The sequence below is a fragment of the Pristiophorus japonicus genome, unplaced genomic scaffold (assembly GCF_044704955.1).
Source record: "Pristiophorus japonicus isolate sPriJap1 unplaced genomic scaffold, sPriJap1.hap1 HAP1_SCAFFOLD_60, whole genome shotgun sequence".
In the NCBI taxonomy this organism is placed as follows: domain Eukaryota; kingdom Metazoa; phylum Chordata; class Chondrichthyes; family Pristiophoridae; genus Pristiophorus; species Pristiophorus japonicus.
The window spans coordinates 572244-588966 of record NW_027254509.1 but is presented as its reverse complement, the minus strand read 5'-3'; the positions used below and the strand labels follow the sequence as shown (position 1 = coordinate 588966).

At 44.5% G+C, this 16723-nt stretch overlaps 1 non-coding gene across 1 annotated transcript; it reads left to right on the top strand.

The window, feature by feature from the left end:
• The first annotated feature begins 14410 nt into the window (after positions 1 to 14410).
• Positions 14411 to 14483, top strand: trnav-cac (transfer RNA valine (anticodon CAC)). The gene has a single exon. It is a non-coding gene; the product is annotated as a tRNA-Val (tRNA).
• Positions 14484 to 16723: the final 2240 nt, after the last annotated feature.

The following is a 16723-nucleotide window of genomic DNA, read 5'->3' as shown; positions in this document are numbered from 1 at the left end:
CTGTTCTTCTGGATATTGTTCTTCCAGAATTAATGTTTCATTTGCTGTTTGACAATAAACAGACCTTTGCTCCAAGGTCTGTCTCACTGTTTCTTCGGTGTCAGGCAGAGATATGCCTGCTGCCCTCATTTAATTCATGTGACAGGACACAAAAGTTCAAAATCAACCTGCAGGTGGCCACACACAGCACTGAATAGTCAGCATGGCCGAGCGGTCGAAGGTGCTGTGTTCAGTTCAAAATCTATCTTGAAGACATGGGTTCAAATCCCACTTCTGGTTTTATTATTTTTAATCATGAAGCAGAAACAAACACCAACTTTTTTAATATTGAACCATTAATGTCAATTATTTCATTTTTTCTAATCTTTAATTGATCATTGTTCAAAAAGTTTACGCCCGGTTGCGAAGCGGGGACTTTTCACGTGTTCAGCGAATGTGATAACCACGACACTACGGAAACACTGCAATTGACACAATGCTAGGTACACAACCAGAGCTGTAACCTACACAGCTGGCCGATACTTCAGGAGCTGGTTTTACGAGAATAGAATGATGGTGCTATAATTAGGAAGGCTGTGAGTGTGGTAGGAATTGATCTCGTGTTTCCCAGAACTTACACATCGGAACACGAGCTGGCCATTTAGCAGCGAGTGGTTAGGATCTGGAATGCACGGCTTGAGACTTTCTTGCCTCACGTAAGAAGGTGGTGCTCAGGAATAAGGTGAAAGGTTGAATCTTCTGCACTGACTCTCTTTAACAAACTCCAGCACGAGGTCAGACGGAAATGTTAAGCGAGCAGCTGAACTGCTGATTCCCACTTTGAAGGAGTTGGCCGTGGTGTCAAACAAATGTGTTCCGTTTAATGATAATAATTGATAGAATTGTAATTCAAGCTGAACACACGTGCAGAGGAGACAGTGACCTGAACACAGCACCTTCGACCGCCCGGCCATCCTGACTATTCCCTGCTGTGTGTGGCCACCTGCAGGTTGATTTTGAACTTTCGTGTCCTGTCACATGAAATAAATGCGGGCAGCAGGCGTATCTCTGCCTGACACCGGGGAAACAGTGAGACAGACCTTGGAGCAAGTGTCTGGTTATTGCCAAACAGCAAAGGAAATATTAATTCTGGAAGAACAATATCCAAAAGAGCAATTCCCCGATATGATTTGAACACACAACCTTCTAATGTGGAGTCAAACACACTACCGTTACACCACGAGGCCTACACAGTAAATTGTAGATGTTCGTCTATATGAAGGTTCTGCAATACAAGGGGCTTTAAAATCCCCGCCCATTCCCACCAGGTATCATAAGCAGCGCTCAGCTGACAGTCACCGGATGGTTTGTTCGAAAACGTTTCTCTTGCTTTCACGGGAAACCATCATTAATTAATCCCTCACCTTCATTACACAATTGAACAAATGCTAACTCAGGGACACTCCATACTTCAATCATTTGGGCTGTGCTTTCGGGAGCGGGCAGGGAAGTGGACCTAAGTCCATTATCAGAGCAGCCTGATTGTATTAAATGGTGGAGCAGGCTCGAGCGGCCGTATGGCCCACTCCTGCTCCTATTTCTAATGATCTTATGTTCTTATGCATGTTAACCCATTTTACGCACTGTATTTTAGCTTTCTGGTTCAAAGTGTTCATTGCCGATGACACCACGAATCTGGGGCAAACTTTATCAAATTTATTAGCACCGATTATTTCTACCGTGCACACAAAATGCAATCAGCAGTGAAGATAAATACCCACCGTGTGTATTTTCAGATTCAACGCAGTAGCATTTCAAATAAAGTGAAAGAATTTTAAACTGAAAGGATTTGCAAGTGTTACTTGTATTTGTGTCTTTAATTAAACTTTGTGGCGTCTGACTCCCGTTCATGCCACTGCTGAATAAGAAAGGAGGGTTTGACATTGACCAGACTGCACTGCCTCTGATATTTGTCAGCTCATCCTTTATATTCAGTGGTTTCTCGCCCTTTGATGGGCTGCAGTGTAGCGGATATCACGTTGGCCTCACACGCCAAAAGTCCCCGGTGGATCCGTTTTCTCTATCTCAAAGTGATCTATTTATTGGTGAAATAAAGAGCAATTAATGAATAAGGGAGCCCTTTTGCCAGGAGAATAAATAGCAAATAAAAACAGCAAATGCTGCAAATCTCAGCAGGTCAGGCAGCATTTGGAGGGAGAATAAACTCGCCTCTGATTGTTCATCCACAGCAAGTTTAAACATAATGTGTAAACTTTTCGCGTGTAAAGCAAACGTGATAACCACTACACTACAGAAACCTCTTGTACAGCAGCCCCCACAGCGAGGAGCTGACCAGTGAGCTCCCTCTGTGCTGATCGGGAATGTGCAGGCTCACCTTCAACAACTTCTGTCCCACACTGAAAGTTCTCAATCCTTCTCCTCCACTGCCCTTTACAGAAATGTCACGGATCACCCAGCCACCGTGCTCACTTCCACAGCCTCACAGTGGGGCCACAGAGGCTCCGACCTTTCTAGCGAACTCACCCAGTTTACAAAATTAAACCCCAAACACGTGCCCGGCAAAGTGCAGGAGAAGCCAGATAGTCTGTGAGCTCGGTCTATCACAGAAATATTGGTATTCATGGTGATTACAGCAATTATTAATCGTCTCACAGACCTCAATTATTTTTATGCGATGAATTGATCGAGGATTGAAACCAGGTTAGTGCGCCGGGTCTTAGCCCCTCGACCACCAGGGAACAGTTACGATACATGTCGAACCAGGTTTGTGCCTCGGGTTTTAACCTCTCGACCACCAGGGAACAGTTACGATGCATGTCGATATATTTATATATATTTATATATGAACCTGAATGTCAATGGCTACCTACCTGGACCTCGTGGCGCCCACGGTAGTGCGTCTAACTTTGAGTGAGAGAAACGGTTCCACAGTGACACCTGTTATGTGTTCGACATGGTTACTGCTTGTACTATTACAAGGTGTGCCACCAGAGGGCACTGCAGTGGGAGACTTGTAGATCATCTGCACAGGTGTGCCTGGCCTTGTATAAAAGTCAGGCCACCAATAAAGGTTATCAGTAAAGGACTCAGGTCACTGCAGTTAAAGAACGACACATTGTCTCGTGGATTCATTATCAGAGCATTTGAAGATATAACAAGGGAGCCCAAAGATTCAGAAACTGGAAATTCTACCAGAGCGTCGAAGTCATGCTGTCGGTGCCTGGGACAACACATTGCTCAAAGATGTCCACACGTGAATGCAGAGTGTTTCTTCGACAGAAAGACTGGGCATCTTGCGAAGACATGCCGACTGAAGGGTAAACCTGTTTTTAAAGCTATGAGTCCAGCGTTCAAAGCTATGAGTAGAAATCCCAAGAGACTACATAGTATGGAAGACGAACAACAGGACGAGTAGATGTTAGCGTGACACATCATCAGGAGCACGAGTTTAACGGACAGTGATTCGGAAAGCATCAAAATCCACATAGATGTTGCTGGATTCAAGATACCAATGGAAATTGACACGGGTGCATCCGTGAGTGTAATACCGGAGTCACTGTACCGCGACAAATTGCGTGATTTCCAACTGGAGAAACCCAAGATAGAGCTGCGAGGCTACTCGGGAGAGTAAATTCCTGTGGTTGGTCATATCACTGTATCGATCGGTGAAATATAAAGATCAATTTCAGAACTTGCCTCTAATAGTAGTGAAAAGAGACAAGTCTGCCTTACAAGGAAGAAATTGATTAAGCTCACTGAAGCTGGATTGTAGTCAGATTTTCTGTGTGGAAGCGAGATTTTCATCAACGGATGAGGTTATCAAGAAGTATCCAAAGGTGTTCTGCGAAACGGACAGCCCGATCCAAGGCTTCATGGCGAGTGGCAGGGTACAGAAGGACGCTAGATTGGTTTACTACAAGCCCCGTTCCGTAACATATGCACTCAAGGAGAAAGTTGAGCATGAACTCAAAAAACTAGAAGGTGTTAACCGTTGCACTGCGGAAACATCTCCACTTTCAGCACCAGATTAACAAAATTAAACCCAATGAGATCGGGAGAAAAGTTCCTCACATGCTCAGGGCAAAATAAATAATTGTCGTTCTACAAAAGAATGAACAAATTTCAGCACCAGGTCAGACGGAAATGTTAAGCGAGCAGGTGGACTGCTGAATCGCACTTTTAAGGAGTTGGTGGTGACAAAACAAATGGGTTCTGCCAAATGATTCAATATAAGAAATGTCTGAAATAGGATTCGAACACTATCTATAGTGATTTGAACTCATCACCTTAGACCACTCGGCCATCATTACTATTCAGTGTTTGGTGTGGCCACCTGCAGGTTGATTTTGAACTTGAAATAAATCAGGGCAGCAGGCGGATCTCTGCCTGACACCGGGGAAAGAGTGAGACAGACCTTGGAGCAAGGGTCTGGTTATTGTCAAACAGCAAATGAAATATTAATTCTGGAAGAATAACATTGAAACGAAATGTGATCCTGACACCCAGAAACAAGTGTTAAGGTAGAAGATTAAATGCTGCATCCCTTTCTGCAAAAAAATCCTTTCACAAACATTTCTCTGAACAAAACGGCACAAAACAAAAATGTTCCTTAAAATGTCATTAAACTCCCGAATTTCCACGCCCCGCGACTCTCCTGAATCAGATGTCTCTAGTTTTGCCGACTCCATCCATATCCCTTTGCTCCAAGGTCTGTCTCCCTGTTTCCCCGGTGTCAGGCAGAAATACGCCTGCTGCTCTCATTTATTTCACTCTCGATGAATCTCTCGAATATTCCAACAGCAGCCACGGTTGTTTGAAGGTTTGTATTCTGTTAATCGTCGCCAATTGTTGTGAAAATTAGAACACCAGGAGGCTGAGTACTGTGAGCTAAACTTAGTGTGATCTTAGTCTTCTTTATTACAACTCCATAGAGCCTGAACAACATGGCAGCCAACCTTTTGTACTGGCACTGCACGTGTGGGCAGGTGACCATTAGGACTCCAACAGTCACGCCCTCTGGTGGCAACTATTACATAGTTACATACTTCACATAATTGTTATCGTTAAGAAGTTATAATTCCAATGAATGCCTGAATCATCCGAAAGGAGCCTGGTTTGTAGGACAAGGCTACATATCAGGAAGGAGCGTAGTTAGATGACAAGGGAAGTGATACTCTGATTATAAGTTTGGAGAATAAAAAGAGTAAATCCTGGAAACAATGAGCAGGCCAGGCAGCATCTGTGGAGAGAGAAACAGAGTTAACGTTTCAGGTTAATGACCTTCCATCAGAAGTTGGGCAGATGTGTTCGGTAATACTATTAAAAGTTTCAATTGTCACGAAGCAGGGGTAAGGAAAAGATATAAAATGTGGCATTTGGAACAGATAGTTTAGAATCCGATTAATGTTTGATCAATTTGTACACCGAGCTGGGAACTGTAGCGTGTTTGAGTTCTTCGGCTAACATTCGCATGGTTTGGCTGTAAGTACTGTTAAGTGTATGTTTAATTATTGTCTGCTTAATAACTCTGACATTTAATGTTGCGGACCCTATTCCTGCACTGCGTGTGTTCCAGCTCTGTTTGGAGCACCGATCCCTTCAATCCGTCGCTTAAAGGGACAGTAGGATTCACCTGATCTTTGTTTGGTGAAATTTCAAAGATTGAAAGCGGCGCACATCAACCTGGTCACCTACTCACTAACCGCTACACGCTGCTCCCGTGAGATGGGAGCCCAGTTACTGTTACAAGCTTGAACGCAGGTACAAGCAGAACTCATTCATAGAAAGTCCAAGTCCCTGAGGCACCTGATTATTTGCACCAAACTCCTTCGCAAAGAGTTGCGGTTCGTGTGGGGTGATTTGGGCACATCATTCCCCACACTACAACACTTAAAACATAACTCAACGGCTGTAAAGCGTTTTGGGGCGTCATGAGTTCCTGAAAGGTGTTGAAGAAATGCAAGTCATTCTTTGCAAAAGTTTGATGCAATTTCAAAGTTATTGGGTAAACTGAGGGCTTGTCTGGGATTTGAACCCAGGACCTTTGCAAATTTCAAGCAATAACCCCGAAGCAATAATCATACCCCTAGACCAACGAGCCAACTGCTTGATAAATGTGGAGATAAAGTGTAACAATTATTGAAGCATTTTTAGTGTGTTGCTATTCTTGATCGGAGGAGCAGATGAGATGGAATCAGTGACTTTGCTTTTTCGACCTGTCTTCTGAAGCACCGCACGGTCCCACTCAGACAGTCAATGAGCTGTTGGGACGTTATTGTATCCAGGCTGTGGTCACCCCGAGCACAGCAGAGGGGTTTCTGCATTAGTTCTGGGTGGGGACAGTATCTTTCCCCTTCTCTCTTCCTGTTGTCTATAACCCTGTGCTTTGGTTTCTCTATTTATTCCACTGTCTCAGTTTCTAGTGTTTAAAAGGGAACAAAAGATGAAATGGGTGTCACTGTGGAACAATTTCTCTCACTCAAAGTTAGACACACTACCGTGGGCAGCACGAGGTCTAGGTAGGTAGCCGTTGATATTCAGGTTCACATATAAATATATATAAATATATCGACATGTATCGTAACAGTTCCCTGGTGGTCGAGTGGTTAATCCTCGGCGGACTAACCTTGTTTCAATCCTCGATCAATTCATCACATAAAAATAATTGAGGTCTGTGAGACGATCAATAATTGCTGTAACGACCATAAATACCAATACATTCTGTGATAGACCGAGCTTACAGACTATCCAGCTTCTCCTGCCCTTTGCCGGGCACGTATTCTGGGTTTAATTTTGTAAACTGGGTGAGTTCGCTGATCGCGGATAGAAAGGTAGGAGCCTCTGTGGCCCCACTGTGAGGATGTGGGAGTGAACACGGTGGCTGGGTGATCCCTGACATTTCTGTAAAGGGCAGTGGAGGAGAAGGATTGAGAACTTTCAGTGTGGGACAGAAGTTGTTCAAGGTGAGCCGACACCCAATGCCGATCAGCACAGAGGAAGCTCACTGGTCACCTCTCCTCTGTTGGGGTTATTGTACCAGAGGTTCTGTAGTGTAGTGGTTATCACGTTTGCTTTACACGGGAAAAGTCCCTGGTTTAATCCCATGTTTAGTCTCCTGGCAAATGCTGCCTGACCTGCTGAGATTTCCAGCATTTGCTATTTATTCTCCTGGTAAAAGGTCTCCCTTATTCCTTAATTGCTCTTTATTTCACTTCAATAAATAGATAACATTGACTGTGAGAAAACAGATCCACCGGGGACGTTTTGCGTGTGAGGCCAACGTGATATCCGCTGTACTGCAGCCTGTCAAAGGGTGAGAAACCACTGAATATGAAGGATGAGCTGGTCAACGTCAAACCCTCCTTTCTTATTCAGCAGTGGCATGAACGGGAGTCAGACGCCACAAAGTTTAATTAAAGACACAAATACATGTAACACTTGCAAATCTTTTCAATGTAAAATTCTTTCACTTTATTTGAAATCCGACAGCATTGAATCTGAAAATACGCACGGTGGGATTTTATCTTCACAACTGATTTTATTTTGTGTGCACGATAGGAAAAACCGGTGCTGCTCAATTTGATAAAAGTTGCCCCAGATCCCTGAAGACTTTGAACCAGAAAGCTAAAATACAGTGAGTAAAATGGGATATGGTTTTCGAGTTGAGATGCAAAGCACAGGCCAAATGATTGAAGTATGGAATGTCCCTGAGTTAACATTTGTTTGATTGTGAAAAAGAAGGTGAGGGGTTAATTAATGATGGTTTCCCGTGAAAGCAAGAGAAAATTTTTCGAGCAAACCATTCGGTGACTGTCCGGTGAGCGCTGTTTGTGATACCTGGTGGGAATGGGCGGGGATTTTAAAGCCCCTTGTATTGCAGAACCTTCATATAGACGAACATCGCCAGCTTACTGTGTAGGTGTCATGGTGCAACGGTAGTGTGTCTGATTCCAAATTAGAAGGTTGAGTGTTCAAATCACGTTAGGGTTAGTGTTTTTGTTGGATATTTTTCTTCCAGAATTAATATTTAATTTGCAGTTTGACAATAACCAGACCCTTGCTGCAATGTCTGTCTCACTGTTTACCCGGTGTCAGGCAGAGATACGCCTGCTGCCCTTATTTATTTCATGTGACAGGACACAAAAGTTCAAAATCAACCTGCAGTTGGCCACATAAAGCGCTGCATAGTTAGGATGGACGAGCGGTCTAAGGTTCTGTGTTCAAATTGCAGCCTTTTCTGAAGGTGTGGGTTCGAATCCCACTTGTGACTTTTCTTATCTTTAAGCGGAACCCATTTGTTTTGTCATCACCAACTCCTTAAAAGCGCAATTCAGCAGTCCACCTGCTCGCTTAACATTTCCATCTGACCTCGTGCTGAAGTTTGTTCATTCTTTTGTAGACCATCAATCAGATATTTTGCCCTGAGCATGTGAGGAACTTTTATCCCGATCTCATTGGGTTTAATTTTGGTAATCTGGTGCTGAAAGTGGAGATGTTTCCGCAGTGTAACTGTTAACACGTTCGCCTCACACGCGAAAGCACCTCGGACGGACATATTTTCTGGAGCTTTCTCATGCATGTTCAGAGGAGAGTTTGTTCTCCTGTGAAAGGTCAAGAGATCATAAGAACGTAAGAGTTAGGAACAGGAGTCAGCCATTCGGCAAATTTTCAAGTTTTCAAGATCTTTCCGCCCAGTTTCGGACCGGGGACCTTTCGTGTGTGAGGCGAATGTGATAACTACTACACTACGGAAACACTATGATAGAATCTATTTCAGGATAAAACCACAGCTCTAACTTACACAGCTAGCCGAGAATTCAGGAACTTGTTTCAAGAGAATAGAATGAGGGTGCTATATTTAAGAAGGCTGTAAGTGTGGCCTTCGACAGCGTGGACCATTTTCCACGCCTCGGGAACCTACTATCAGCAAGGGCAGACATCGAAGACGAGGTCCAATACCGCCTCCCGTGTGCCAGCACAGCCTTCGATCACCTGAGGAGGAGAGTGTTTGAAGACCAGGACCTCAAATCTGGCACCAAGCTTATGGTGTGCAGGGCGGAGGTGATAACTGCCCTGCGGTATGGATCCGAGACATGGACTATATACAGCAGACATCTCAAAGCACTGGAGAAATACCACTAGGGCTGTCTCCGCAAGATCCTGCAAATCCCCTGGGAGGACAGACGCACCAACATCAGTGTTCTCGATCAGGCCAACATCCCCAGCATTGCAGCACTGACCACACTCGACCAGCTCCGTTGGGCGGGCCACATTGTCCACATGCCCAACACGAGACACTCTAAGCAAACGCTGTACTCAGAACTCCGAAACGGTAAGCGAGCCCCAGGTGGGCAGAGGAAACGTTTCGGGCACACCCTCGAAGCCTGCCTGATAAAATGCAACATCCCCACCGGCACCTGGGAGTCCTTGTTCCTCGGGTTGAGTAGCCTGTGCTGCATGATCCATGCCGGATCGATCATCCTCTTCCACGTGGTATGTCACAGCACGTTTGCACATTCACTGGAGGTACCCCATCGTTGTGCAGCCTTTGCACACGTAGTGCTTGAATCGATATTGATGGGCCCGAGGATTATCCCCGCAGCACCATAACGGTGCTAATAGATTCACATCGATCCCCGATGGCGGACTCTGAGTCATCACAGGTCTTGCACCGACAGACGTATAGACCCTGCCATATGCAGTTCGGCCTGCTAGCGACATCATTTTATGAGTACTTGCCGATGAGCTTCGATGTTGAGAAGATATCTGTTTGGTGTTATCATCCGTGGCCATGCATACCTGGCCGATCGCGATGGCCCTGCTCAGTTCTCGGGTTTCAGCAGCCAGCAGCTTTCGAAGAATGACCTCGTGGCTGATGCCCAGCACGTAAAAGTCCCACAGCATTTGCCCCAACGCAGCTCCAAAATAGCAAGGTCACGCGAGGTGTCTCGGGTCGCTGACATAATCCGCCAGGTCCAGGTCCGCGGAGCGATGGTGCGTGTAAAAACGATATCTGGCCATGAGGATACTCTCCTTCGGCTTTACGTAGTCCCAAACCAGTGTGCACAACTCTGAATATTCCATCTCCGTTGGTTTTGTCAGTGTGAGCAGATTCTTGATGAGGCTGTATATTATAGGCCCACAGATGGTGAGGAGAACCGCCCTGTGCACGGCCACGTTAGTGTCTCCTTCCAGCTCGTTGGTCACAAAGTACATGTCGAGCTGCTCGACGAAGGCTTCCCAATCATCATCCTCTTTGGATCTCTCTAATATTCCAAAAGCAGCCATGGTTGCGTGAAATTTCGAATTCTGTTACTCGTCGCCAATTGTTATGCATAGAAGACTTCCCCGAGGCTGAGTACTGTGAGCTAAACTTAGTGTGACCTTAGTCTTCTTTATTACAACTGCAGTGTGCCTGAACTACATGGCAGCCAACCTTTCATACTGGCCCTGTTCATGTGGGCAGGTGACCATTAGGAGTCCAACAGTCGCGCGTTCTGGTGGCAAGTATTACATCGTTACATACTTCACATAATTGTTATCATTAAGAAGTTATAATTCCAATGAATGCCTGAATCATCCGAAAGGAGCCTGGTTTGTAGGACAAGGCTACATATCAGGAAGGAGTGTAGTTAGATGACAAGGGAAGTGATATTCTGATTATAAGTTTGGAGAATAAAAAGAGTAAATGCTGGAAACACTGAGCAGGTCAGGCAGCATCTGTGGAGAGAGAAACAGAGTTAACGTTTCAGGTTAATGAACTTCCATCAGAAGTTGGGCAGTTGTGTTAGGTAATACTATTAAAAGTTTAAATTGTCACGTAGCAGGGGTAAGGAAAATATATACAATGTGGCATTTGGAACAGATAGTTTAGAATCCGATTAATGTTTGATCAATTTGTACACCGAGCTGGGAACTGTAACGTGTTTGAGTTCTTCGGCTAACATTCGCAAGGTTTGGCTGTAAGTACTGTTAAGTGTATGTTTAATTATTGTCTGCTTAATAACTTTGACATTTAATGTTGCGGACCCTATTCCTGCACTGTGCGTGTTCCAGCTCTGTTTGGAGCAGCGATCCCTTCAATCCGTCGCTTACAGGGACAGTTGGATTCACCGTTTCTTTGTTTGGTGAAATTTCAAAGATTGAAAACGGCGCACATCAACCCGGTCACATACTCACTAACCGCTACACACTGGTCCCATGAGATGGAAGCCCAGTTACTGTTTCAAGCTTGAACGCAGGTACAAGCAAAACTCATTCACAGAAAGTCCAAGTCCCTGAGGCACCTGATTATTTGCACCGAACTCCTTCGCAAAGAGTTGCGGTTCGTGTGGGGTGATTTGGGCACATCCTTCCCCACAATACAACACTTCAACACTTCAAACATAACTCAACGGCTATAAAGCGCTTTGGGGCGTCATGAGTTCCTGAAAAGTGTTGAAGAAATGCAAGACCTACTTTGCAAAAGTTCGATGCAATTTCAAAATTCTTGGGTAAATTGAGGGCTCGTCCAGGATTTGAACCCGGCCTCTCGCAAATTTCAAACAACAACCCGAAATAGGAATCATACCCCTTGCCAACTGTTTAGAAAATGTGAAGATAAGGTGTAACCATTATTGGAGCATTTTTAGTGTGTTGCTCTTCTTGATTGGAGGAGCACATGAGACGGAGGAGTTTTTTCGAGCTGTCCTCTGAAGCACCGCACAGTCCCACTCCGACAGTCAATGAGCTATTGGGACGTTAGTGTATCCAGGCTGTGGGTGGTCACCACGAGCGCAGCAGAGGGGTTTCTGCATTCGTTCTGGGTGGGGACAGTATTTTTCCCCTTCTCTCTTCCTCTTGTCTATAACCCTGTGCTTTGGTTTCTCTATTTATTCCCCTGTCTCAGTTTCTAGTATTTAAAATTGAACAAAACATGAGATGGCTGTCACTGTGGAACAATTTCTCTCACTCAAAGTTAGACACACTACCGTTGCACCATGAGGTCTAGGTAGGTAGCCGTTGATATTCAGGTTCATATATAAATATATATAAATATATCGACATGTATCGTAACTGTTCCCTGGTGGTCGAGGGGTTAAGATCTGGCGCACTAACCTGGTTTCAATCCTCGATCAATTCATCGCATAAAAATAATTGAGGTCTGTGAGAGGATTAATAATTGCTGAAATCACCATAAATACCAAGACTGTCATGTATCTCACACTACTGTACATAACTGTACCTTACCATGCCATAAATGACTGTAACCAGAGATGACCTGTAACCACAAACTTTCCTTACCACCAGGGGTGCATTTGCAGGAGAGTGTGGATACCTTTCCCAGACAGGTATATAAGGACAGTTCTCAGGCAAGTGTGGCATTCGAGACCTGTGTAATAAAGGTGCAAGTCCAGAGTGACCTTGACTTCAGTATGTGCCTCGTGTGAGTCTGTATTACAGGGTCAGGACTTTACAGTGGCGACGAGTTACGGGATTACAGAATCCACAGAATGGCGACCAACGGCTCAGATGAAAATTACAATGCTGGAGATAATTGCGAGGACTTTATAGAAAGGCTCCAGCAAAGCTTTGTAACCAAAGACTGGTTAAACGACAATAAGGCAGACAAGAGAAGAGCCCATCTCTTGACCAGCTGTGGCTCGAAAACATACGCTTCAATGAAGGACCTGCTGGCACACGAGAAACCAGCAAGCAAGTCGTTTGAAGAATTGATCACACTGGTAAGAGACCACCTGAAGCCAGCAAGCAGCCTACACATGCAAGCTACCTCGGATCCGTGCCAATAGTCCCCGTACACCGAGCACAGGATCAGGAAAACCCCGGGGGAGAGGATATCCCGGTCACTGGGCCTTCAAGCTGCACTGAACAAGTGCCCGTTGTGAAACTTTCCAGTGTAATAACTTGCAATTGGAACATTCAACAGTCAGGATGGCCGAGCGGTCTAAGGCGCTGCGTTTAGGTCACTGTCTCCTCTGGAGGCGTGGGTTCAAATCCCAATCCTAAAATTCAGTGTTTTTAATTACAAACTCATTTGTTTGGACACCACTCTGAAGTGCTTTGGGACATCCATCGAACTTGATAAAATGACCCCAATTCAATTACAAACAATGATATCAAAGTTACTTCTCAAACCGGGAATCGATCCTGGGTGGCTGTAGCGAAAGGAATGGTTTTGTGAAGCATTGAAATGTGCCCTCTAAATATCTTGCACTGCTCATTTAAAAACACGGTTATAATTTGTTTCAGTGCAAAAGAAGGCAGGCTCGAAGGGCCAAATGGCCGACTCCTGCTCCTGGTTCTTGTGTTCTGAAACAGAGCACAGAATAAATTATTAAATAATCAACTCTCCCTCAGTTCGCATTTCTTTCATTGTGCAAAAGAAGATTATGGGTTCATTAATGATGTTTTCCTGTGAAAGCACCATAAAAGTTTAAGGAAAATAATGCGTCCAACGTGGGGTTTGAACTCACAACCTTGTGATTAACAGTCTCATACTCTACCGACTGAACGAGCCAGGACTGCTTAAGTTGCACCTTCCTGTCACTGATCGCTGCCAGTAATTTGTTGGTTCCGCACCATGGGTTAATCTCAAACTTCAAACCTCGAAATTGGTTCTCCTGATTTCCAAGCCCCTTGTATTGCAGAACCTTCATTTCGAAGAACATCTCCACTGCACTGTGTAGGCCTCGTGGCGCAACGGTAGTGTGTCTGACGATAGATCCGAAGGTTTTGTGATCAAATCAGGTCGGGGTCACTGTTCTTTCAGACATTCGTTTTCCAGAATTAATATTTCCTTTGCTGTTTGGCAATAACCAGACCCTTGCTCCAAGGTCTCTCTCACTATTTCCCCGGTGTCAGGCAGAGATACGACTGCTGCCCTCATTTATTTCACATAACAGGACACAAAAGTTCAAAATCAACCTGCAGGTGGCCACACACAGCACTGAATCGTCAGGATGGATTGACTATTATCCCTACCACAGTGGATAACCTCATATTTCCCACATTATACTCACTCTGACAATTTACTACCCAGCCACTGAGCCTATCGATATCGCTTTGCTTATTGTTTGTGTCCTCCTCACAACTTGCTTTCCCACCGATCTTTGGATCATCTTGGCTACATTACCAACATGCAGAGCACAGAACCAATTATTGACCGACTGACTTTCCGTCAGTTAGCATTTCTTTCATTGTGCAAAAGCAGATTATCGATTCCTTAACGATGTTATACCATGAAAGCAAAATAAAAATTAACCGAAAATAATTTGCACACTTGAAAGGAATATTTTTGTTTGGTGCAGTTCCGGTCAGAGAGATGTTGTGAAAGGAACTTTTTGCAGAGAGAGGGATTGAGTATTGCAGCTTGTTGCTGAACATTTCTCTCTGGGCATAGCATTAGGTGCTAGTTTCTGTAGTGTAGCGGTCATCACATTCGCCTCACACACGAAAAGTTCCCGGTTCAAGCCCGGGTGGAAACATTATTTCTGAAACAAACACTGGTTTTAAATGTTCATTGTTCATGTGACAATGGCTTCCTTCCGTGCTGTAAACTTCTCTGATTCCATGATGATCATTGAACATTTAAAACCAGTCTCCTAAAATACAGAGTGTGTAAAATCAGAAAAGGAATAAAACTTCCTCAATGATTCAAGTTTCACAAATTATTAAAATTAAGTTGTTGAAGTTTCGACTGTCCCTCAGTGATCGTGTTAGCATTTATTTCATTCTGCTGAACAATGCTATCGGTTAATACCAGCAGATAAAAGCCGCATTTCAAACCCGGAAACAACTCATTCATTATTCACCCTTCCCAGTTCCAGTGCACAGAGGGTTATTCATCCTTCATCCCAGAAACTCAAATCCAACTTCTGACATTCCTTATTTCTAATTACCAACTCATTTGTTTTTACACCACTAAAGTGCTTTGGGTCATCTGTGTAATTTAATTAAATTACTTCACTTTAATTAAAAACGGTGGTAGCAAAATTACTTCTCTAACTGGAAATCGAACCCCGGTAGCTGTCGTGATCAGAATGTTTTTGTGAAGCATTTAAATATGCTCTCTAAAAATCTCGCATTCCTAATTTACAAATAGGGTTACCATTTGTTTCAGTGTGAAAGAAGGAGATTGAAAATGACAACAAAAACACCAGACATCGACTACATTTAGACAAATTCAAACTTTTCACAAAGTTGGTTTTACGAAGTAACGGCTGAGTTAAAGTTGGCACTAACCAGTCCCATCAGAATTTTAAATGTTTCTATGAGATCGCCGCTCATCCTTCTAAATTTCAATGTATAAAGACCCAGTTGATCCACTCTCCTCATATGTCAGTCCGGCTTGCCCCTTATCCTTAGACTGTGTCCCCTGGTTCTGGACTTCCCCAACATCGGGAACATTCTTCCTGCATCGAACCTGTCCCGTCCCATCCAAATTTTAAATGTTTCTATGATATCCCCTTTCATCCTTCTAAACTCCAATGAATACAGGCCCAGTTGATCCAGTCTCTCCACATATGTCCGTCGTGCCATCCCGGGAATCAGTCTGGTGAACCTTTGTTGCACTCACTCAATAGCAAGAACGTCCTTCCTCAGATTAGGAGAACAAAACTGAACACAATATTCCAGGTGGGGCCTCACCAAGGCCCTGCACAACTGCAGTCAGACCTCCCTGCTCCTATACTCAAATCCCCTCGCTATGAATGCCAACATACCATTTGCCTTCTTCCTCGCCTGCTGCACCTGCATGCCAACTTTCAATGACTGATGAACCATGACAACCAGGTCTCGTTGCACCGCCCCTTTTCCTAATCTGCCGCCATTCAGATAATATTCAGCCCTAGTGTTTTTGCCCCCAAACTGGATAACCTCACATTTATCCACATTATACTGCATCTGCCATGCATTTGCCCACTCGCCTAACCTGTCCAAGTCCCCCTGCAGCCTCTTAGCGTCCCCCTCACAGCTCACACCGCCACCCAGTTTAGTGACATCTGCCAACGTGATTTCCCCTCAAATTCCCTCTAAACCTTCGACCAATTACTTTAAATCTGTGCCCCCTGGTTGTTGACCCCTCTTCTAAGGGAAACAGGTCCTTCCTGTCCACTCTATCCAGGCCCTTCATAATTTTATACACCTCAATTCTCTCCCCTCAGCATCTTCTGTTCCAAGGAAAACAAACCCAGCCTATCCAATCTCTGCTCAGAGCTAAAATTCTCCAGTCCTGGCAACATCCTCATAAACCTACTCTGTACCCTCTCCAGTGCAATCACGTCCTTGCTGTAATGTGGTGACCAGAACTGCATGCAGTACTCTAGCTGTGGCCTAACAGTTCAAGAATAACCTCCCTGCTCTTGTATTCCAAGCCTCTGTATAATCGATCTGGACAGCAGCCTGTCCTTTTGAGAGGTGATCGTGGGAGGCTGAGCCTCAGTGGAATCGGAGAGGAGGAAGTTCTCTGCTGATCAACATGCAGTCACCCACAATTCCTCATTCTTTAGGCGGGACTGTGTTACTGTAAGTTGGTGTGGATTAGTGAGAGAGTCCATGTCATTACTGGCTTGCAACAAAAGCTATTTACCCAGCGTGGGGCTCAAACCCCCAACCCTGAGATTAAGAGTTTTATGTTTGACCTAGTGAGCTGGCTGGTCTTGGCAAAGCTATGGATCCTTGTTGTATCTCAAACCTTGTGGGTGGATTAATTATTGAAATAATGGTT